The sequence below is a fragment of the Lissotriton helveticus genome, chromosome 4_1, assembly GCF_964261635.1.
Source record: "Lissotriton helveticus chromosome 4_1, aLisHel1.1, whole genome shotgun sequence".
Lineage (NCBI taxonomy): Eukaryota > Metazoa > Chordata > Amphibia > Caudata > Salamandridae > Lissotriton > Lissotriton helveticus.
Genome location: NC_136063.1, coordinates 1,960,785,694 through 1,960,810,138, shown reverse-complemented (window position 1 = coordinate 1,960,810,138; position 24,445 = coordinate 1,960,785,694).

Sequence of the window (24,445 nt, the reverse complement as noted above, 5' to 3'; positions counted from 1 at the left end):
CAAATAACTCTCTTCTAACAACACTGTGCACCCTGGCACTCACTCACAACAACATTGCATCTATCCAGTATTACTACACAGTGGCTATGATGTCACACACACAACAGGTGCACACTCCAAGGTATTGCACACATCACTCACCTGATCCCCTGGTCTCCCATACAGCTTGCTGAAGTTGGGCAGGAGGGCATCCAGAAGGGCCTTGTTCTCACCATCAGTGAATGCAGGTGCCCTCTCCATGTTCAGCTAATCAGGGCCAGAGGATTCAGAGACAGCAGCTGTGGTTAGCACACCAATGTTGTGCAGGCAAGTGCCCTCCCACAGCCACATGCTGCCTTATATCTGTGCTGCAGAGGGTCTGTGAGTCCAAGGAGTAGTGTGTGATAGGCCACCATAATTTGCATCCTATGTTCCATCCAATCACATCACACCTAAGCCCATTACACACATATGCATGGTTTGAAAATAGAGCCAGAGCTGAACAACAACTTTCGCAACATTGTATACTTTTTCCTAACTGAATCTTCCAGGACACCTGTAGGAGTGTAAAAAACTCCGTATCCATGACAACCTGGTTGCATTTGGAACAGTACACTGTTTCCTTAGTTGTTCCCTATGAAATTTTAAAAATCCACACACAAGTACGGTGACATTGCCATTGCTACACATTGAATGGTGTAACGATGCGTACACAGGCCCGTACCATTGGGGTACGCTCAGCTCGCGTAGAGCCTAAAGGCGATAGGGAAACGATGCGTACACAGGCCCGTACCATTGGGGTACGCTCAGCTCGCGTAGAGCCTAAAGGCATAGGGAAACGATGCGTACACAGGCCCGTACCATTGGGGTACGCTCAGCTCGCGTAGAGCCTAAAGGCATAGGGAAACGATGCGTACACAGGCCCGTACCATTGGGGTACGCTCAGCTCGCGTAGAGCCTAAAGGCGATAGGGAAACGATGCGTACACAGGCCCGTACCATTGGGGTACGCTCAGCTCGCGTAGAGCCTAAAGGCGATAGGGAAACGATGCGTACACAGGCCCGTACCATTGGGGTACGCTCAGCTCGCGTAGAGCCTAAAGGCATAGGGAAACGATGCGTACACAGGCCCGTACCATTGGGGTACGCTCAGCTCGCGTAGAGCCTAAAGGCATAGGGAAACGATGCGTACACAGGCCCGTACCATTGGGGTACGCTCAGCTCGCGTAGAGCCTAAAGGCGATAGGGAAACGATGCGTACACAGGCCCGTACCATTGGGGTACGCTCAGCTCGCGTAGAGCCTAAAGGCGATAGGGAAACGATGCGTACACAGGCCCGTACCATTGGGGTACGCTCAGCTCGCGTAGAGCCTAAAGGCGATAGGGAAACGATGCGTACACAGGCCCGTACCATTGGGGTACGCTCAGCTCGCGTAGAGCCTAAAGGCAATAGGGAAACGATGCGTACACAGGCCCGTACCATTGGGGTACGCTCAGCTCGCGTAGAGCCTAAAGGCGATAGGGAAACGATGCGTACACAGGCCTGTACCATTGGGGTACGCTCAGCTCGCGTAGAGCCTAAAGGCGATAGGGAAACGATGCGTACACAGGCCCCTACCATTGGGGTACATTGAGTCAGACATGGTCAAGTGAACGATTGTGTAGGCTGCGTCCCTGTCCACCTTCATGTCACCATTGGCAGAGTCACACTAGGAAATCACACAGCAGGGATGTAGTCTACACTCATGTCAACCATGTGGATGCATACATCAGCATGGCACACATACATCAGTATGTGCCAGGTTTGGCAGACATTGAAGAAGCACAGGGATTGTGACCGTGTGCCTCAGTTGATGTGTAAATAGCTTGCACAACATGTCATCATTCATGATGCACATGTGCATCACATGCATTCAACAATTTCAACACGATTGACGTCTGCAACATGTAGCGTGGCACATGAACACTCGAATGGGCCACAATTCAGTACAGGGAACTGCCACATGATGACAGGAACATGCCCACTGTCACAGAGGTGTCATAGCCGCACAGCATGACCCTGTGTGACCACGTCATGTGTGTGCCTTGTGCTACATTGTGCATGCTGTTAGCATATGCCATGAAGAGGTCAGTAAAGTATTACTCACCTCAGAATATCCACACATGTCATCCTGGACATGGCAATTTCCGTAATACCGTACACTTGTGTGTTGGTGTGTAATTCCTCTGGCTCTGCAAGTATCCTTGGCGTTGTGTCTGCCCTGATGACGTTATCTGAGTAGTCATATGTCACCTCTGCGTCCACACGTCAGGTCCTCTGTTTGTTTCTCAACACCAACGCAGCTCCGGTCTAAGTTAAAGCTTACACATTTTGTACCCTAAATCATTGTACTAACACTTCAGAACATTTACCTTTTATTGTCATACTCAAGACCGTGCCAATAGGGATGTCACTTACAAAGCCTGTGAGGAATGAAAAGGCCTCATGTTGGTGAGTGACCCTCACCGTCTGTGTCTCCACGGTTTTCACGTCAGGCACAACAACAAGAGCTGCTCCAATTGCGGGGAGCTGACATATGAATCCAGGTGTGATATGTCCCACAAGCCACTTAGACTCCAGCAGTTGGCACAGCAGCACAATAGCTCATGGTTGGGATGTAGGACCAGTGCATGTGTGTGGGTGTGGAGACATGTGAGCCCCTCATTAGTACATCATTCCCCAGGCGACACTCGTCAGGTAAACAACAAAAGTCAGAGATGTGTAATTGCATTGACAAATAACCATGATGCAAGTGCAATGCTGCATGGGATTAGGGTGACGGCGACCACACGGCTCCATCAGAACAGCAGCCATCGTAGCCAGCACCACGACCTACGGTCCCAGCCCTGCATGTGACACAGGAGGAGTAACTGCACTTCCTCATGTCCATGATGTCCTTCACCCCGGCCAGTGACTCTGCATCAGCTTCTGGCCCACCGTACCCGTCAGGGGGCAGTTGCGCCTCAGTTGATATGCCCCTGACGCCATCATTCGCTGAGTGACGGACGCAGGCGGTGTATACGTCCCAGAACCGCTGTGACAGACATGATCGGAATGTTCATCCAGGTCCCCGCTGGTGCAACTCACAACCTCACTGCCAGATCTCCCCCAGGTGTCAGCCGTGGCGCCATTCTGGGGTGGTGCTGGCCCCGATAACACACACTGTACGGCTCCGCCGTGGTAACTGTGTGGCAGAACACCGCTCTTAATGCTGCATGGGAATGTAAACATCAATGAGCTGGCCACACCTCATTACAATTGGCGCTAATGAGTATTGGGAGGGTCAAGAAGACCCACTGGCACGTGAGTGTCAGTCCCAACACCACAGGACAGGTGGACTGGGGGATGCGAGTGTTGTGGACACCTAGCCAGACACAGGTGATGTCTCAACTCAAAAGATGTATTTGGATGATTTGGCAACGTTCAGTGTAGTGTTTATGTGGGCGGTTGTAACCATGGCCCTTCATCTCCCTGTTGTTGCGGTGAGGACCAACTTGTCACTCAGGTCCTTCAACTACACTAACGCTACGCTGAGCCTCTGCAGGCTCATCTTGATGAGAGTACTGTATGTATTTTTGCAAGCTTGTACAGCCACGCAGCATGTTTGTCTGTACATAGGCACGTTGTCAGACCCCCACTGCCCTACCCGGACTGACCATGTTCCCTGTCCTACCACCCCATCCCAGGAAGCATCTGCATGCAGCCCTCAAAACCACAGAACACATTCACGTTACCTACGCTGTAGAGGGTATCCAAGAGGTACAGGCACTACGCAAAGATGTCATCATCCTCCCTGACTCTGGGAGTGATGTTTAGCTACTTGACATGCATCTTTGCCTGCTACCCACACTCTCTGTGGGATATGTTTGTGTAACAGCTGCCAGTGTATGCGTTGTAGGTACAGCCAAAACGTGGCCACGCCCTTGTCGGATGCCAATCAACAACACTACTTTTGTTCCGGTGTGGCCTGGATAGCCACCACTCACTGGTCAGATCTATGACACCCAGGGAGGCTAATTAGTCCTAAGCTATGTATGTATAGAAATGTGACACTTTGCTACTGCCTACTGTTCCTTACAGATATTGGTTCACAAAAGGTAAGTAACTAGTCCTTGAAAGTACTGTGCATCTGCTGTAGGAGCATATATGTTGTGTCCTTGCTGTGATGGCAGGGTGACTAATGTACACACACCATGCCACGTGTGTAAATGACCCGTTCACATGTGTGATGGCATTACAGACCGTCAGTGACAAATGTAATTATCATGATGTATGATGATGGTCATGTAATTCTCACTGAAAGTACACACCGCGACATGACTAAGGCTGAACAGTGCAAATGATTGCACATGTGGTGTGTGTGTGTATTGCAGTCTGCCCTCTGGGTGTGCAACCTCCTACTGACATTGACATGACGTGTCTCACTGACATGATACATTGTCATGGTCACTTAGACCTGTACATCTGAAGGCTTGTATGCATGTCACATCCATTCCACACACTACAGGTATTTACCTTCGCCACGGAGGAGTGTGTGGGAGCTGGCATCTGTGTGTATCCCACACCACACTCCAAATTGTCTACATCATTTGAAGAGGTGTTGCTTGTGCCATGTACATTGTTATAGTCTTAGTCAGACAGTTGTAGACATTTCCTTAAAATTGTGTCTTGCAGGGCACCCCCTCTGGAAAGGCCGTTGCCTGACTTGGAAGCCATGAGGGAGCGCAACTGCATCCGTCGATATCGCTTCGGCCGACAGTTGATCAAGGACCTGACGGGCAGGCTTGAGGCTCACCTACAACCACGCCACAGGTATCCAAGTGCACTGACACCCAAGGTGAAGGTGATGGCAGCCCTCCATTTCTTTGCCACAGGTACCTTCCAATTTACCATAGCTGATGTGGGAGGGATGTCTCAGACCATGTTTAGCCGGGTATTGAGTGATGTTTTGGGAGCAATGTTGCTCCACCTTGATGATTTCATTACATTCCCTACTCCAGAAGAGTTGACAGATGTCAAGGGGCAATTCTATGGCCTGGGCCGTATGCCACATGTAATTGGTGCAATTGATGGTACACATGTTACTCTTGTCCCACCACAGGCTCAGGAGCAAGCGTATCGCAACAGGAAACACTACCACTCGATAAATGCCCTGGTGGTGTGTCTTGCCAACATGATTATCTCACATGTTTGTGCACGTTATCCAGGATCGTGCCACGATGCTTTCATCATGAGGCGTAGCATGGTACCACAGATGATGCTGCAGCTGCACAACCACCGGGCATGTCTAGTTGGTGAGTATACACTGTGAGCTCTGTATGTCAGTATGTCACAACTTCATGATCTGCATCATATGATTGACTCTTGTACATGTTGTCAAATTGCAGGAGACGCTGGATATCCAAACATGCCATGGCTAATGACTCCGCTACGCAACCCCAGGACAGCTGCAGACCAGCGTTACAACAATGCACATGTGAAGACCAGGCAGGTGATCGAACGGACCTTTGGACTCCTGAAGAGCCGCTTCAGGTGCCTGGACAAGACAGGCGGAGCCCTCCAATACAGCCCACGCAAGGTGTGTGACATCTTCACCGTGTGCTGCATGCTACACAACATGGCAGTGGAGAAGGCTGTGCCACTCTACCTGGATCCTGATGAGCTGGAACATCCGCCCGTTGAGGATGAAGGCCTTGGCCAGGATGCCAGTGATGAGGAGGGTGAAGATGATATCCGCGGTCACCTCATCCGCAACTTCTTTTCATGATGGTGAGTCCTTTCATCTTTTCAGTAAAAGATGGACTATAGAGTAGCATGGGTAGCATGCTATGTATGCAACAGACTGTAAGCAAGATCAATTGGATGTGTGTTGTGCTGTGTCACATGTTCAGTTGGAATGCTACACACATACGTGCTATGAGTGCACTCGGAATGTACAGGTGTCATACTACATCTGGCTATTCAACAGACATTGTCAAAATGACATTATACCGACCGTGACCCCTTGTGTGCCACTCTCATCCACAGCTCGCCCTGCCTGTTGTCCGTTGGGGTACATCGTGGTCATCCTGCTACTGCTCATTATGATTGCACCGTCAGCCACATCAACGGAGCATGCTTGAACATGTGGAGGAGTCAATTTGGGTAAGGACTCATATGAGGCTGTTTAGCATTGGTATGTGTAGAAATGTGTAGTACATGTTCATGTGCATGTGGTGTCATCTTGCATACATGCTACTCCATTATGTACCTCATGACATGTATGGCCACTCCCATGACAGGATAGTCACCCCTTCTGTCATCTGTTGTACTTTGATACTCTGGTGAATGCATCAATGTGTGGAGACATTGCCACAGCAACATTGCACATACCATGGCATGACATTGTGTCAGAGGTCACAACCACGGACTCTGTGGGGGATTGCAGCCTCACTGTGTGCATTAGAATGTGACTGGATCCTCACCTCCAGCTTGTGGGCCAGTCCAGTGTGAGTACCATGAAACCATGTGGTGTTGGTGTTGCCCAGTGTATGTTCCACATCTTAAGACAACTGTCCCGTGAATCAGTTAACATGGATGCATTGCCCCTTGCAGCAGTATATCATGTCACTGTCATGTCGTTACCTCAGTGCAGGTTGAGAATACTGCAACGCCAGCCTTCACAGTGAGTAGCCGTGATGTTTAGATGCACATGATGCCATGTATGTTTAGCATGACAAAGTAAAAAGTGTGAAAGATGCATATGTGAATTTCTGTGTAGCACCAGTGGAGTGCGGTCATTCACATGAATCTCTGGTCGCCGGCACCATGACTGTGCTATGGTAGGGTCTGATTATGTAGCTTGGATGGACATCACTTGCACTTAATATTTGTTGTACATGCATATCATGTTTAGCATTGTGATGCTTACTTGCCACACCAAAAGACTGGCTACAGAGTGCCTTCATTGCATGTCGATCATTAACTTCCTCGTCATATGTGATACTAACAGCTGGAGTGGATTTGCTCAAGTTAGCTTACAGGGCCCTTATGGCTTACCAATATCACATACAGACTTTAGAGTTAGCGGTAGTTTGATTTCCATATGTTTCCATTTGTTACTGATGTCTACCTCATCTGTGCCTGGGAATGTGTTTATACTACATAGATCTTTTTGCATGGGTGCTCACTTGTGAGCGTTACACATGACTCTAATGGATGACAGATTGTCCCAGTTTTTATGTGTCTGTGTCACAGCATCGAATCTGATGTGATGGCATGATTAATCATCATTATTTGTCACCAGACAGTACACTTCACAGGTGTGACTGGTAGAGTGTAGCTAATGAGGTTTTTGAAGTGTCTGTGACATGAGAATGATGTCCTAATGCTTAATTGCCTCTGTTTCAGGTCTCCCTCCCAGCAGTTCCCATCCTCTCCTTCCCTCGCCTGATCACCCTTTTGTGTCTGTTGTTTGTACTCAGACCAATGGGCTATTTGGAGGTGGAACCCTTAGAGCATCACACCAGTCTGATGAAGAAAGGTACGGCCAGTCGTTGACAGCCTTGTAGGTATTCGTAAAGCGGCATTACAGGTGACATCATGATTAGTGTAAATTGGACTTATTGACAATGCACATGTATGATTGTGATAGCTCCATGGGCTCACAATGTAGATTATCATGTTGTGCATGACGTCTGACTCCTACAGAATCTAGTGCCTGCTTGTGTCTCTACACACATGTCCGTCTAATGTGCACATATACTATTTTCAAATTAGTTACCTCATGCTTGTTAGGTGTGTAACTGTGTATTGTCCACACACATGGGGTGGGTGAAGGCTATAATACTATGTTGTGTGTGAGGTAGATGTCTTTGTTGGTGCAGTTTGGATTTGAACACACTAGCTCTTGTATACACCTGCAGACGCTGTGTGTCTTGTGCCCCACTTGACCGTAAGGGCCCTGATCCACTGACTGTGATGAGTGGTGTTTACTGTGCCATTTAGTAGTCAGTGATCCTGAGTGAGGCAGACACTCCTGCCTTCACATCCACATGTCACTTTGCGCATTGCGGCTGCCCTTGTGTTATGTGTTTGTTTAGCAATTAGTCACACCCCTCCTGCCGTCATTTATTCACTCATTGCTGCAGCTGCATACACAGCCAACATGCAGCGCACACTATCCAGGAACACAGACACCTACAGGATGACCCTCCTTCCATCCATTAAGAGAGCATGCTCCGGCCACCCTACACACAGACAACACCAGACATTCACCCTCGTGCTATGAAAATGCTGTGTACTCAGTCATAGCTGCTGCTATGCGTGTGTGTGCAACACATACTGGCACAACTATGCAGATTCACATGACATTGGGTCTACGTACCACCAGGTCATGTGGCGTGTCCAACACACACACACCTTACATAGGCACACTATTGTAGAGTGTTAGCTTGTCAACACCACTAGATCCGAAAACTGTTAGCTTACAGTCACGTGCCAGAACACAACATGCTCACACCACTTCAACATTGCTGTCACAGTCAGTCAAGTTGGCACATGGGACACACACCATGACCCTGTCTCTTGGGTGTGGTGTGATTTGGCGGTTCCGGGGTTGGTATTTGTCTGGTGTGTGTTGTTTTTCTGTATGCGTTGTTCCCATTACAGTAGTATAGTACTTGTAGCTCCATAGGGGTAGGTCACCTAATCAGGTGTGCCTGTGTAGAGTGCTCCAGCCCATTGCCCACAGTCTGTCCTGCCACCGTCATCCTGTGCGGCATTAATCACATACACAGTAATGCATCATGCTGATGGTAGCTCACATACCTGAGGACACAGTTGTAGGTACTCCCTACATGGACTACTACTTTTGTGACACTGACATGTACTCCTCAAAGTGACTCTCCTGGGCCTGCCTGTGCTAGCTGTTTGGGATTCATTCCCCCCTCCAGCATTGACTGTCCCACACAGGTGTGTCTTACCATCCATGTATGTAGTTTGTGGAAATTTCTGACCAATGTGTGTCCTCACTCAGATTCTGATCCAAGTGTGTGGATGACTGCTGTTTGTTGTATACCTTGCATTTATGACATTTGCTGACACATATACATGTATGCTGTTTCAAAGATTACTCACCAAATGCGTATGATGTTTAAATTATTTATTGGGTGCTCTAGTGCATGAAACGTGAATAGGTGCTGTACAGAAAGGGGGGGGAATCCAAAATTCACTGCTGGAGATGAGATGGCTTACTGTTTCAGTCAACAGAGTCCAGCCCACAGTGCCTGACATCATTGGGCAGACTGTGACCAGCAAGTCCTTGTGGGAGAGTCTCGTAGGGGATGCTGTTGCACCCAGGGGCTATATGCCAGGTCCAGTGTCCTGGGAGAAGTCCATGGGCCACAGGCCCTCAACGCCTTCGGCGTGGACGACCCGCCTTCCTTGGGGGACCCTCATGTGCAGGCATGGACGGTGCATGGGACGCTACGTCAGAGGGTTCAACCTCCTCCCTCTCCTCCCTCCCTGTGGCTGGTGTTGCACTTTGCCGTGATGTTGCTGGCCTTGTGACACAGGGAGGGGGCTGCATGTTGGCAGCCATCTGACGTAGCACATGGACAATGTCCCTATGCACCATCAAGAGCTGAGCCTGGTGTGCCTCCACCCGTCCATAATGCAGGTCTTGCCTGGCTATTTGCTCTGCCTGCTGTTCTTTGAGCTGGTTGAGGGTCTCCGCAAGCTGGTTTACCTCACTGGTGTCCCGCCGGTATGCCTCAAGGATGTTATCGAGTTCAGCCATACCGGTCCCTGCAGCTGACTGGCCAGATTCTCGCCTCCGCCTTGCGCCACTCCCACCACCCTGACCCACATGAGCACGGCCTGCGCTTGTGGGCACATCCGATCGACGGGCCCCCCGAGTGCTGGGAGGGTGGAGGTTGTCACCAACCTCAGGGGCGCCCGACAAAGGGTGTCCCTCATTTTCAGACTGGCTCTCTTGTGAATCATGGGCAGGGCTCTGACCTGTCTGCTGGGATGTGGTGGGAATAGGTCCGGTGGTTGGCAGAGATGTAGCTGGTATAGTTGCTGCAGGGGTTTGGGATCCAGAGGAGCCAGGTTGGTTGGGGTCATCCACAGTGCGTTGAGGGACGGCGCTGGCGGTGGGGTCTGGGTCCTGCTGAGCCTGGGACTGGGATCCTTGGCCCCCCTGGCTGGGGGGGCGATCCGCACGTTGCCCTGTGTGTGGGAGAGAGAGAGACACTGTTAGGGCTATATCAAGTGACATGTGGTTTTGTTATCCATTATCAGCATCACTGTTCCACAAGCTATACATAGTTGACATTGTACAGTTGTGTATTTAGTGGTAGAAAAACACAATAGTACGATGGGGTATATACATTCTTCCAATCTCTTGACAATGACTGACACAGCCATTGCTGTGTCTTGTGTTGCCGGCACCACACGTGTAAAGAATTTGTAAGTTTCACGCAACATCCTGGATGTGGTGAAAATTCTTATGTGTGCGGCAAGCATGCACAGAGTTTAGATGCAGCATGTTGATGTAAGAGACAGAGCATCATTATTTAGCATGTCAGCTACTACTTTGGATGTCTTTTGCTGTTCCATACTGGCCAAACAATGGCAACACCGCTGGACCTGTACACCCACTTGGAGATCATGGCTTTAGAACTTGGCACTTCTCTGAGACGCATCACCTTGTCAATACCCATGTCCATGTTGGTGCTTATGTACATCCACAAAGGTAATGAGATGGGGCACTAGCTTTTTTAGAGGGCCACAATGGACTGGAGCTTCTGTTATGTGCATGTAAGAGTTGTATGCATATTCATATGAGTACGTGTTTTGTTGTGGTACATGGCAATTGGGACAGTGTTGCAATACAACGCCTGTCTCCCGGGGATGAGTTTATGTAAGGGGTGTGTACAACAGGCCATGCTATTACTTTGTTTGCAAATTGCAAGCGTCCATTGTTCATGTTTTGGCTGTCCCCTCATGTGGCATGCTGCCATTATGTTGGATTTGTGTTTATGCACAGCATGTGTGACCTTGTCCTGATGTTTGTGTTGGCAATGAGCACAGGAGGGACTTGTGCTGCCTACACCTGTGCCCATTGTGTACTATTGAGCTTTCTGAGATGTGTGTCCTGACACAGTACAGTGTTGACAGGAAATGGTGGCTGTCTTACAGGCACATGGCAGATGCTTGCTGGTACTTGTGAGACATCCCTTAACATTCAGCTCTATGGAGTTTGTGAGGCCTGTGCAGTGCTTGTGTGCAACTGTGTGTGTGCCTCAGGGATGTGCGTTGAGGTGACCGAGGGACAAACACTGACTGATGGAGACAGAGGGAGAGGGCAACAGAGGGAGAGGGCCACAGAGGGAGACAGAGGGAGAGGGCGACAGAGGGAGAGGGCCACAGAGGGAGAGGGCCACAGAGGGAGACAGAGGGCGACAGAGGGAGAGGGAGGGAGAGGGCCACAGAGGGAGACAGAGGGAGACAGAGGGCGACAGAGGGAGAGGGAGGGAGAGGGCCACAGAGGGAGACAGAGGGAGACAGAGGGAGAGGGAGACAGAGGGAGAGGGCGACAGAGGGAGACAGAGGGAGAGGGCGACAGAGGGAGAGGGCGACAGAGGGAGACAGAGGGCGACAGAGGGAGAGGGAGACAGAGGGAGAGGGCGGCAGAGGGCGACAGAGGGAGAGGGCGACAGAGGGAGAGGGCCACAGAGGGAGACAGAGGGCGACAGAGGGAGAGGGAGGGAGAGGGCCACAGAGGGAGACAGAGGGAGACAGAGGGAGAGGGAGACAGAGGGAGAGGGCCACAGAGGGAGACAGAGGGAGAGGGCCACAGAGGGAGACAGAGGGAGAGGGAGGGAGAGGGCCACAGAGGGAGACAGAGGGAGACAGAGGGAGAGGGAGGGAGAGGGCCACAGAGGGAGACAGAGGGAGACAGAGGGAGAGGGAGACAGAGGGAGAGGGCGACAGAGGGAGACAGAGGGAGAGGGCGACAGAGGGAGAGGGCGACAGAGGGAGACAGAGGGCGACAGAGGGAGAGGGAGACAGAGGGAGAGGGCGACAGAGGGCGACAGAGGGAGAGGGCGACAGAGGGAGAGGGCCACAGAGGGAGACAGAGGGCGACAGAGGGAGAGGGAGGGAGAGGGCCACAGAGGGAGACAGAGGGAGACAGAGGGAGAGGGAGACAGAGGGAGAGGGCCACAGAGGGAGACAGAGGGAGAGGGCCACAGAGGGAGACAGAGGGAGAGGGAGGGAGAGGGCCACAGAGGGAGAGGGCGACAGAGACAGAGGGCGAGACAGGGATGGAGACAGGTAGATTGTGCTTGCTCTCTTGCTACACTGCCTTACTTTGTCACAAAATGATGCATCTCTGAAAGGTGTGTCAGCAAAATGTTAATATTTAGCAGCTGTGGTCTAGTATCTTGTGTGATCTTTACCTATCCCTGTGCATTGGGCATTATGCTTGTGTGTGTCCCTGGGACATATGGCATGAGAGCAGCCTCTTACCCTACACATTGCACCCTATGTGCCTCCCCCTTGCAACTCCCACCATTTGGTTGTGTACTGCTTGGAGTCATGGCCACCCACCCCATGCTGCTGGGCACTGTTGTTAGTCTACCCATGTAAGTTGTGTTTTTTGTACACTCACCAGACTCAATGGCTCCTTCTATTCCATGTACTCCCACCGCTGGCAGTAGGACCATGACCTTCTCCTCCCAGGGCTGGTATACAGGAGGTCTGCGGGGACCACCGCCTCCAGTGTGGTGTGCATTGGCGTAATCCTGTGCCATCTTCTTCTTCACCATCCTCCGCAGATCGTACCACCTGGCCTGGCATTCTTCCCTGGTGCGCCTGATGGGTGCAACAGCATTGACCCGGTCTACAATCCTCTCCCACAGGCGTGTTCTTTCTGCCATGCTGGTCTGTCTGACCAATGCGCCAAACAGCTGTGGGTCGACTCTGATGACTTCATCAGTAAGTATCTCCATCTCCGGGTTGGTGAATTTTGGATTCTTGGGTGTGTTCATGGTGTGAGGTGTATGTGATTGAGGGTGTGATGGTGTGTATGGATGAGGGTGTGTGTTTGTGATAGTGAAGGAGGTGGTGTTGGTGTAGATGTGATAGGGTGTATGTGTGAAGGTATGTGGCTGGAATTGTTGGTGTGCTCTGTGTTTCCTCGCAGGCATGGGTATGTTGCAAAGGATGATGGGTTGTATGTGTGGTCCCTTTTATTGGTCAAATGGTGGGTGTGGCTTCATTTGAATTTTTGGTGTGGGTGTTATATGGGGTGGGTGTTGGTTTTGTCCTCTGTTTGGCTGCTTGGCTGTGACCAGGACATTGATTGTCAAAGGTGTGTACACAGGAGACATGTTCAGTGTGGTAGTGCGACTTGTTAGCAAGGTCCTTGTGGTCGTTTTGGTGTTGGCGTTATGTGTGCTTGCAGTACTTGTGCGTGCGAGTGAGTAGTACGGGCCGTTGGCGGGTGGGGGTGTTCGCGTAGGCTTGTTGGGGTGGTGTGCGTGTCGTACTTGTGCGTGCGAGTGAGTAGTACGGGCCGTTGGCGGGTGGGGGTGTTCGCGTAGGCTTGTTGGGGGGGTGTGCGTGTCGTACTTGTGCGTGCGAGTGAGTAGTACGGGCCGTTGGCGGGTGGGGGTGTTCGCGTAGGCTTGGCCGAGGGGTGTGCGTGTCGTACTTGTGCGTGCGAGTGAGTAGTACGGGCCGTTGGCGGGTGGGGGTGTTCGCGTAGGCTTGGCCGAGGGGTGTGCGTGTCGTACTTGTGCGTGCGAGTGAGTAGTACGGGCCGTTGGCGGGTGGGGGTGTTCGCGTAGGCTTGTTGGGGGGGTGTGCGTGTCGTACTTGTGCGTGCGAGTGAGTAGTACGGGCCGTTGGCGGGTGGGGGTGTTCGCGTAGGCTTGGCCGAGGGGTGTGCGTGTCGTACTTGTGCGTGCGAGTGAGTAGTACGGGCCGTTGGCGGGTGGGGGTGTTCGCGTAGGCTTGTTGGGGGGGTGTGCGTGTCGTACTTGTGCGTGCGAGTGAGTAGTACGGGCCGTTGGCGGGTGGGGGTGTTCGCGTAGGCTTGGCCGAGGGGTGTGCGTGTCGTACTTGTGCGTGCGAGTGAGTAGTACGGGCCCTTGGCGGGTGGGGGTGTTCGCGTAGGCTTGTTGGGGGGGTGTGCGTGTCGTACTTGTGCGTGCGAGTGAGTAGTACGGGCCGTTGGCGGGTGGGGGTGTTCGCGTAGGCTTGGCCGAGGGGTGTGCGTGTAGTATGTATTGGTGGAGCTTGCAGTGAGGCGAATGTCCCATACGACTGAATGTTGAAGCGTGAATACTTAGGCCCGTACGTATCTCGCTCAGGCATGTCGTTCCGAATCGGAATAGTGAGTTTGTACGGACTGATTACGATTCGTACGGTGGTCTGCCCGAGGCTTATTCGTACGGGTATACGAATGTCAATCGTACGGATCTTAGAAAATCGTACGGAAATCAACGGTAACGGATCGGAATTCGCTGGTCGGACGGTAGTTTCCCAATCGTACGGAATCGGCTACGAATACGAATCGTAAGCCGGTTTTTTTTACCGGATCGGAATCGACACCTTTATATCTCTCTTCCTCCAGTCTTTATCTACCAACCCCAGCACACTACCTTTTGACCATTTCATCCAAGGAAGAGACAGCCATGATAAAAGCTTTGCCCTCTTGAACAACTCATTGGAATAACTCAATGGTGGGATGAGGGCACGTTCAATCAGCTTCTTCCTCCTTCATCCGTCCATGCTTTACCATTAGCCCTAGTCAACTGCACGCTGTTTCTGTGTTTTATTTAATCGTTCCACATCCCAATTTGTCTTGGGATGGTACAGCATACTACTTTCGTATACAATCCCACACACTACTGGAAACTCTTTATTGTCTCTGGAACAGAATTCCACCCCATTATCTGAAAGCATACCTTTAGGGAGACCCTCCTTCTGGAAAATGTCCTTGAGTAAACTGACGACCCCTTCGAAGGTTATGCCTGCCACAATCTTACCCTCAGGCCACTTTTAGATCAACTGGCTCCCCAATTTGATAGCAACTACCTCCCTTACAGATGCTGGGAGTCAGATCTACATTAATGGAATACAGGGTTTAAAATCCATGTCACTATGGCAGCACTCAACCAAATAAAGACAAACCTTTCAACTTTTGATGAGTTGTGTATCCAATATAAGCAAAGCCTTCACCCTAACGGTGCACAGTCAAAATATCGATTCCCTAATATTGAACAACAGTAATATCGAGTCAAAAATATCGAAGGGTAAGAATATCGTGGTGAAGAATACCTTTGGACAGAATATCAAAGCTAAGGTAAGTAATATCGATTTTTATTATATCGATGTAAGCAATATCGAAGTTAGTAATATCGATATCAAATCTATCGTTGTCACTAATTTCGATGTTACTAATATCAATATTAGTTTGTTGTTATGTATTTTATTATGTATTTTATATGTATGTGTTAAATGTTTTTTGTTAAGTATTTTATTTGTTTTAAATTATATGCGTACTATTTTTTATATATTAAATTTTTTATTTTTTATTGAATTTTATGTTTTAGTACTGGAGCTGGTTGTGGGTTTATAGGGGAATAGGGTGGGAAGTAATTTAAATATAAAAAATTAATTATTAATTTTTAGTAATTGTAAATTAATTTTAATTAATTTTTGCGTTTAAGTTTTGTAGCGGGCTGTGGGTTTATAGGGGAATTGGGTGGGAAGTAATTTAATTGTAATTAAGTAATTCATTATTTGTTATTGGTATTGATAATTATTTTATTTCTAATTAATTGGTAATTAATTATTTTAATTAGTAATTAATTATTTCAATTGGTAATTCATTTTTGTAATTGTTAATTAAGGTTTGTAATTGGTAATTACATTTTATTTTTGTCAATTAATGTTTTTAATTGGTAATTAAGGTTTGTAGTTGGCAATTAAGATTTTTAATTGGTAATTAATTTTTTGATAGGTAATTCTTTTTTTAAAATTGGTAATTGATATTTTTAATAGTTAATTATTTGGTAATTTATATTTATTAATTACTATTTATTGGTATTTATTGTTATTTTATTGATAATATATTATTTCATTGTAATTATGTTTTTAGTAATTATTAATGGGTATTTGCAAATGATGTAGAGTTATTTAAAAATTAAATTTTTAATTATTTTATTTACAACAATTATTTATAAGTATGTTATATTTAACTTCTGCACTATCCAATGCTTTCCCTACTGTTGTACTCTGTGGAGTGGGATAGTAATTTTTACCCTCCCGCTATCCAATGCTTTCCCTACTGTTGCACTCTCTGGAGTGGGAATAGTAATTTTTACCCCAACGCTATCCAACGCTTTCCCTACTTTTGCACTCTCTGGAGTAGGAATAGTAATTTTTACCTCTACGCTATACAACGCTTTCACTACTGTTGCACTCTCTGGAGTGGGATTAGTATTTTTTACCCTCCCGCTATCCAATGCTTTCCCTACTGTTGCACTCTCTGTATTTGAATAGTAATTTTTACCCCTACGCTATCCAACTCTTTCCCTACTTTTGCACTCTCTGGAGTGGGAATAGTAATTTTTACCTCTAAGCTATCCAACGCTTTCCCTACTGTTGCACTCTCTGGAGTGGGAATAGTAATTTGTACCTCTACGCTATCCAACGCTTTCCCTACTGTTGCACTCTCTGGAGTGGGAATAGTAATTTTTACTCTCCCGCTATCCAATGCTTTCCCTACTGTTGCACTCTCTGGAGTGGGAATAGTAATTTTTACCCCTACGCTATCCAACGCTTTCCCTACTGTTGCACTCTCTGGATTTGGAATAGTAATTTTTAGCCCTACGCTATCCAACGCTTTCCCTACTGTTGCACTTTTTGGAGTTGGAATAGTAATTTTTACCCCTCCGCTATCCAACGGTTTCTATACTGTTGCGCTCTGTGGAGTGGGAATGGTAATTTTAGGTTCTATGCTATCCAACATTTTTATTACTGTATTTTTTTGACTTATGGATGTTGAATAGTATTTTTATTTATTTAGCTATTTAATTTTGTGTATAAATTTAGATAATGTTGTATATAATAAATTTTAGAAATATTGAAAGTATATTTAATTTTTTTATTTATTAAACATAATTCTTTATATTTTATTTATGTTTTAGTTTTATGTTTGTTAATGTATTTGTAATTTATAATATTTTGTATTAATTTATAAATTATTAAAATAAGTATTACAATTTATTGTTAAGAATGTATATATTATATATTTTCTGTATATGTTTAATTAATGTATTATTATTATATATGTATTGTTTATTAATTTTAAACATTATTAGATTTTTTAACTATGTTTATTTTATTTATCAGTGTTATTTACTTTATTTTACATTTATATTTTTACAGAAAAAAATGATATTTTTAACATCGATATTTTTAACATCTATATATTTTTTCCGATATTTTCGTACTTACCATGTTGTAGATAGGATGTCCATATTCTTGCCTACGATATTTCTGCATCGATATTTCTGGAGGTCGATATTTCCTTGGCCGAGATTTTGTCAGTGATCCCCCTCTAACTAAGTTCTTCTCGCACTCTACAAAAAGGATTCAAATGCCTTTCCCTCTCATTTTTGGCACTCCAGATTCCTTTCACCTGTTGCATGGCCTTCTGCATGCAGGAGTCCTTTACCACCTCCCTGTCCCCATCCCTTCGGTCACAAACCCATTTCAGTGGTTCAAATGCTTTTGCATTCCTCACTCTCCACATCCATGCCTATTCCGTGCTCTGATTCTCCTTATAACAATCTGGAAAGACAGTCTGCCGCCACATTCAGGGAGCCAGGAATTTACTCAATAGAAAAACAAAATGATTATTCAGGTTTGATGTTGAACACCCAACATCTAATCCTAAAAGAGACTGCCCAAAGACCTTTAGATATAAAAATCTCACTGACAGCTTTATGGTCTGTCCTGATAGAAAACATAAACCCCAAAACAAAATGTTGAAATGTCTTTGCTGCCAATACCACAGACAATGCTTCACTCTCTTTTACCATGTATTTACCTTTGGCACCCTTCAGTGCCCCAGACATGAAAGCAATTGTCTTGTCTCTCCCTTGTTCTTTCTGTAATAACACTACACTTAACACTTTCCTGCTGGCATCAGTATTAATAACCATATTCCTTTCAGAGCATATGCATTGGAGACTAGGTGGCTGTTCTGAATCTGTTTTCATATTCACAAACTCCACTCCACACTCCACCAATACAAAACTGGTGTTCTTCTTTAATAACATTCTCTTAAGCTTGCACAAAGCAACTGCCATGCTCAACCATACCAAAGAATGACACCAGCTCTTTTTTAGTTTTGAGAGATTACAACATACTAATAGTCTCAACCAATTCTCTTCTGGAATACACCCTTGAACACAAATGTCATCTCTGACTGATTTCAGTCCTACCAAATTTACGATTGACTGCTATTAAAGTTATGCTTTTCCCTTATCATTTACGCAACACCTCTCTGAGTCTTGCATCGTTCTCCTCCAAGTCCATGCCAAGAACCAAAACGCCATCATGATGACAACGTGCCCCCTCCAAACTATCCAGTACAAACTGCATAACCCTCTGAAAAAATGAAGAGGCAGAAGCTAATTCAAAAGGCATGTATCATAATGCGAATGCCCCCATGGGTGAAACAAAAAGGGTGACCTCTAGTGACTCTTTGTGTAATCGCACCTGGTGATATGTGCATGTCAAATACAATGTGATGAAAAGGGTGGCATCCTTCAGACTAGACAATAAATCACAAATATATGGGATGGGATATTTGACCACATTGATTTCCCATTTGAGGGCTCTAAGACATATTTATCCATGAACTAGCATTTATAAAGTACACAGCTACTCAGCAGAGTGTCCCGGTGCTTATAGGCCGCTCTCCACTATGCCCTGTTATCATATTTTAGGGAGTGAGCACAAGAACTTTAGCACTGTTTAGTAGTGGTAAAGTGTACATAGTTTTAAGGCCAGCATAAACAAAATTCAGAAGAATAGTGGGTGAAGGTAAAAGGTTTGGGGTAAGCCCACCCTAAGGCTGTCAGGTCTGACAGAAACTAGGTTATATGGTCTTTCAGATATCCAGTTGTTTAGGGCTTCCTTGCACTCCTCCTAGAATCCAAATGATGATGAGAACTTGCTGGCCCTTGTCCTTCCTGGCCAATCCTGTGACCTGAAAAACGCTAATACGAAACCCCACATTCACATCTTTTTACTTCACCATGGATGACTGGCAACCGGTTGAGATGCCAAATATTTAAATCATCAGTCTTGACAGTATTTTTAAATACCTTGACCATCCTTTTAGGACAGGTGAACGTGGACCACTATCTACATCTTTTAGGAGCTCCAATATGTACCCACTGCCACAGGAATGACACTTAAAGCACACTTGGCATCATAAGACAACTTCCCTTTCTCCAGACACTTTATATCTCTCTTCCTCCAGTCTTTACCTACCAACCCCAGCACACTACCTTTTGACCATTTCATCCAAGGAGGAGACAGCCATGATAAAAGCTTTGCCCTCTGGAACAACTCATTGGAATCACTCAATGGTGGGATGAGGGCACGTTCAATCAGCTTCTTCCTCCTTCATCCGTCCATGCTTTACCATTAGCCCTAGTCAACTGCACGCTGTTTCTGTGTTTTATTTAATCGTTCCACATTCCAATTTGTCTTGGGATGGTACAGCATACTACTTTCGTATACAATCCCACACACTACTTGAAACTCTTTATTATCTCTGGAAAAGAATTCCACCCCATTATCTGAAAGCATACCTTTAGGGAGACCTTCCTTCTGGAAAATGTCCTTGAGTAAACTGATGACCCCTTCGAAGGTTATGCCTGCCAAAATATTACCCTCAGGCCACTGTTAGATCAACTGGCTCCCCAATTTGATAGCAACTACCTCCCTTACAGATGCTGGGAGTCAGGTCTACATTAATGGAATACAGGGTTTAAAATCCATGTCACTATGGCAGCACTCAACCAAATAAAGACAAACCTTTCAACTTTTGATAAGTTGTGTATCCAGTATAAGCAAAGCCATCCCCCTAACGGTGCAGTCAAAATATCGATTCCCTAATATTGAACAACAATAATATCGAGTTAAAAATATCGAAGGGGAAGAATATCGTGGTGAAGAATATCGTTGGACAGAATATCAATGCTAAGGTAAGTAATATCGATTTTTATTATATCGATGTAAGTAATATCGAAGTTAGTAATATCGATATCAAATATATCGTTGTCACTAATTTCGATGTTACTAATATCGATATTAGTTTGTTGTTATGTATTTTATTATGTATTGTATATGTATGTGTTAAATGTTTTTTGTTAAGTATTTTATTTGTTTTAAATTATATGCGTACTATTTTTTATATTTTAAAAATGTTATTTTTAATTGAATTTTATGTTTTAGCACTGGAGCTGGTTGTGGGTTTATAGGGGAATAGGGTGGGAAGTAATTTAAATATAGTAAATTAATTATTAATTTTTAGTAATTGTAAATTAATTTTAATTAATTTTTGCATTTAAGTTTTGTAGCGGGCTGTGGGTTTGTAGGGGAATTGGGTGGGAAGTAATTTAATTGTAATTAAGTAATTCATTATTTGTTATTGGTATTGATAATTATTTTATTTCTAAATAATTGATAATTAAATATTTTAATTAGTAATTCATTATTTCAAATGGTAATTGATTTTTGTAATTGTTAATTAAGGTTTGTAATTGGTAATTACATTTTATTTTTGTCAATTAATGTTTTTAATTGGTAATTAAGGTTTGTAGTTGGCAATTACATTTTTTAATTGGTAATTAATTTTCTGATAGGTAATTAATTTTTTTAAATTGGTAATTGATATTTTTTATAGTTAATTATTTGGTAATTTATATTTATTAATTACTATTTATTGGTATTTATTGTTATTTTATTGATAATATAATATTTCATTGTAATTATGTTTTTAGTAATTATTAATGGGTATTTGCAAATGATGTAGAGTTATTTAAAAATTACATTTTTAATTATTTTATTTACAACAATTATTTATAAGTATGTTATATTTAACTTCTGCACTATCCAATGTTTTCCCTACTGTTGCACTCTGTGGAGTGGGATAGTAATTTTTACCCTCCCGCTATCCAATGCTTTCCCTACTGTTGCACTCTCTGGAGTGGGAATAGTAATTTTTACCCCTACGCTATCCAACGCTTTCCCTACTTTTGCACTCTCTGGAGTGGGAATAGTAATTTTTACCTCTACGCTATCCAACGCTTTCCCTACTGTTGCACTCTCTGGAGTGGGATTAGTAATTTTTACCCTCCCGCTATCCAATGCTTTCCCTACTGTTGCACTCTCTGGAGTGGGAATAGTAATTTTTACCCCTACGCTATCCAACGCTTTCCCTACTTTTGCACTCTCTGGAGTGGGAATAGTAATTTTTACCTCTAAGCTATCCAACGCTTTCCCTACTGTTGCACTCTCTGGAGTGGGAATAGTAATTTTACCTCTACGCTATCCAACGCTTTCCCTACTGTTGCACTCTCTGGAGTGGGAATAGTAATTTTTACCCCTACGCTATCCAACGCTTTCCCTATTGTTGCACTGTTTGGAGTTGGAATAGTAAGTTTTTACCCCTACGCTATCCAACGTTTTCCCTACTGTTGCACTCTCTGGAGTGGGAATAGTAATTTTTACCTCTACGCTATCCATCGTTTTCCCTACTGTTGCACTCTCTGGATTTGGAATAGTAATTTTTAGCATTACGCTATCCAACGCTTTCCCTTCTGTTGCACTTTTTGGAGTTGGAATAGTAATTTTTACCCCTCCGCTATTTCTATACTGTTGCGCTCTGTGGAGTGGGAATGGTAATTTTAAGTTCTATGCTATCCAACATTTTTATTACTGTATTTTTTTAACTTATGGATTTTGAATAATATTTTTATTTATTTAGCTATTTAATTTTTTGTATAAATTTAGATAATGTAGTATATAATTAATTTTAGAAATATTGAAAGTATATTTAATTTTTTTATTTATTAAACATAATTCTTTATGTTTTATTTATGTTTTAGTTTTATGTTTGTTAATGTATTTGTAATTTATAATATTTTGTATTAATTTATAAATTATTAAAATAATTATTACAATGTATTGTTAAGTATGTATATATTATATATTTTCTGTATATGTTTAATTAATGTATTATTATTATATATGTATTATTTATTAATTTTAAAGATTATTAGATATTTTTAACTATGTTTATTTTATTTATCAGTGTTATTTACTTTATTTTACATTTATATTTTTACAGAAAAAAATGATATTTTTAACATCGATATTTTTAACATCTATATATTTTTTCCGATATTTTCGTACTTACCATGTTGTAGATAGGATGTCGATATTCTTGCCTTCGATATTTCTGCATCGATATTTCTGTAGATCGATATTTCCTTGGCCGAGATTTTGTCAGTGATCCCCCTCTAACTAAGTTCTTCTCGCACTCTCCAAAAAAGATTCAAATGCCTTTCCCTCTCATTTTTGGCACTCCAGTTTCCTTTCACCTGTTGCATGGCTTTCTGCATGCAGGAGTCCTTTACCACCTCCCTGTCCCCATCCCTTCGGTCACAAACCCATTTCAGTGGTTCAAATGCTTTTGCATTCCTCACTCTCCACATCCATGCCTATTCCGTGCTCTGATTCTCCTTATAACTATCTGGAAAGACAGTCTGCCACCACATTCAGGGAGCCAGGAATTTACTCAATAGAAAAACAAAATGATTATTCAGGTTTGATGTTGAACACCCAACATCTAATACTAAAAGAGGCTGCCCAAAGACCTTTAGATATAAAAATCTCACTGACAGCTTTATGGTCTGTCCTGATAGAAAACATAGACCCCAAAACAAAATGTTGAAATGTCTTTGCTGCCCATACCACAGACAATGCTTCACTCTCTTTTACCATGTATTTACCTTTGGCACCCTTCAGTGCCCCAGACATGAAAGCAATTGTCTTGTCTCTCCCTTGTTCTTTCTGTAATAACACTACACTTAACACTTTCCTGCTGGCATCAGTAATAATAACCATGTTCCTTTCGGAGCATATGCATGGAGACTAGGTGGCTGTTCTGAATCTGTTTTCATATTCACAAACTCCACTCCACACACCATCAATACAAAACTGGTGTTCTTCTTTAATAACATTCTCTTAAGCTTGCACAAAGCAACTGCCATGCTCAACCATACCAAAGAATGACACCAGCTCTTTTTTAGTTTTGAGAGATTACAACATACTAATAGTCTCAACCAATTCTCTTCTGGAATACACCCTTGAACACAAATGTCATCTCTGACTGATTTCAGTCCTACCAAATTTACGATTGACTGCTATTAAAGTTATGCTTTTCCCTTATCATTTACCCAACACCTCCTTGCATCATTCTCCTCCAAGTCCTTGCCAAGAACCAAAACGCCATCATGATGACAACGTGCTCCCTCCAAACTATCCAGTACAAACTGCATAACCCTCTGAAAAAATGAAGAGGCAGAAGCTAATTCAAAAGGCATGTATCAAAATGCGAATGCTCCATGGGTGAAACAAAAAGGGTGACTTCTTGTGACTCTTTGTGTAATCGCACTTGGTGATATGTGCATGTCAAATACAATGTGATGAAAAGGGTGGCATCCTTCAGACTAGACAATACATCACAAATATATGGGATGGGATATTTGACCACATTGATTTCCCATTTGAGGGCTCTAAGACATATTTATCCATGAACTAGCATTTATAAAGTACACAGCTACTCAGCAGAGTGTCCCGGTGCTTATAGGCCGCTCTCCACTATGCCCTGTAGCCCTTAGTTGCAGAATATCAACACTTAAAGTTGTTTCCTGAAAACAGCCAGACTGGTTGTGGCTCTGAGAGTCGCTGGAAGATGGTTCCAGCTTTGGGCTTCCAGAAACATAAATGATATCTGTAGGAGGCTGGCTTAGTATATGATGCTCACTTATTTAATTGTAGCATCCTGCACCAGTCCAGTCAACCCTTATGGCGATTTTAGTGGTTTAGACAACCTTAGAAAGGCTCTCTAAATGGTAGCTGTGGAGAGCAGCCTTCAGGCTTAGTCTAGGTGGAGTGTAAAGCAGCTCGGTTTACCAGTTTTCAATATTTTGTAAAGGATAAGTGAAAACAAACGCAGTGTACTTATAAAAATAGATATTTATTACAGTCACTCACTAACACTATACAATATCTTCTACCCGGAGATATACTGACAATGCACACAATACTTCAAAATAGA